Source organism: Cebus imitator, unplaced genomic scaffold (assembly GCF_001604975.1).
Source record: "Cebus imitator isolate Cc_AM_T3 unplaced genomic scaffold, Cebus_imitator-1.0 Scaffold823, whole genome shotgun sequence".
Lineage (NCBI taxonomy): Eukaryota > Metazoa > Chordata > Mammalia > Primates > Cebidae > Cebus > Cebus imitator.
This window is the reverse complement of record NW_016108138.1, coordinates 37610-38798: the sequence shown is the minus strand read 5'-3', so window position 1 is coordinate 38798 and position 1189 is coordinate 37610.

Below are 1189 nucleotides of genomic sequence, written 5' to 3'. Positions count from 1 at the left end.
TCACCATGTTGACCAGGATGGTCTCGATCTCTTGACCTCGTGATCCACCCGCCTCGGCCTCCCAAAGTGCTGGGATTACAGGCTTGAGCCACCGCGCCCGGCCCATCTCTGGCTTTTGAACTTTAACAAAAGTAACTTCAAAGGTTTTCTGAGAAAGGAAATTTCAAGACAGCTCCTGGAGGGGAATAGAATCAACAAAATAAACAAGAAACTACTCATTCTGTGAGCTGGGAATTGAACCCTGAAGCCGGGCCATCACTGTGATGGTGGAGATCAAGAGAAAATAATGTAACATGATTACAGAGTCAAGCATCCAAGGACATGATTGATCAGCTTTCTGGGCCGTCTTAAACAGCAGGCTTATGGGGTCCTACGCCAGCATGCTATTCTAAGGTACCCCTCTTAATAATGGAACAATACAGAAAGACATTTATAGCACGAAACACAACAGATTTGTTAACGGCTGAAGACTAGCCCCACAAATGCATGTTCCAATTAAAACTTCACAGAGAGGCTGGGCACAGTGGCTCACACCTGTAATCCCAGCACTTCGGGAGGCCGAGGCAGGCAGATGAGGAGGTCAGGAATTTGAGACCAGCCTGGCCAACATAGTGAAACCCGTCTCTAGTAAAAATTTAAAAATTAGCTGCTCATGGCGGTACGTGCATGTAGTCCCAGTTACTTGGGAGGCTGAGGGAGGAGAATCGCTTGAACCTGGCGAGGTAGAGGTTGTGGTGAGCCAAGATCGTGCCTCTGTACTCCAGCCTGTGCAACAGAGCAAGTCTGCATCTTAAAACAAAAACAAAACTTCACAGAGGAAATAAACAGTAATTTTTACCATTTATTCAAGCAGCTTGCATATATAGAGAGAAGCCAGAAGTCTGATTGGTAAAATTTGTACACGTTTGGCCAGGCATGGTGGCTCACATCTGTAATCCCAGCACTCACTCTAGGATGCCAAGGTGGGCAGATCACCTAAGATCAGGAGTTCAAGACCAGCCTGGCCAACATGAAGAAATCCTGTCTCTACTAAAAATACAAAAATCAGCTGGGCATGGTGGTGGGCACCTGTAATTCCAGCTACTTGGGAGGCTGAGGCAGGAGAATTGCTTGAACCTGGGAGACAGATGTTTCAGTGAACTTAAATCATGGCATTGCACTCCAGCCTGGGTAACAAGAGCGAAACTCC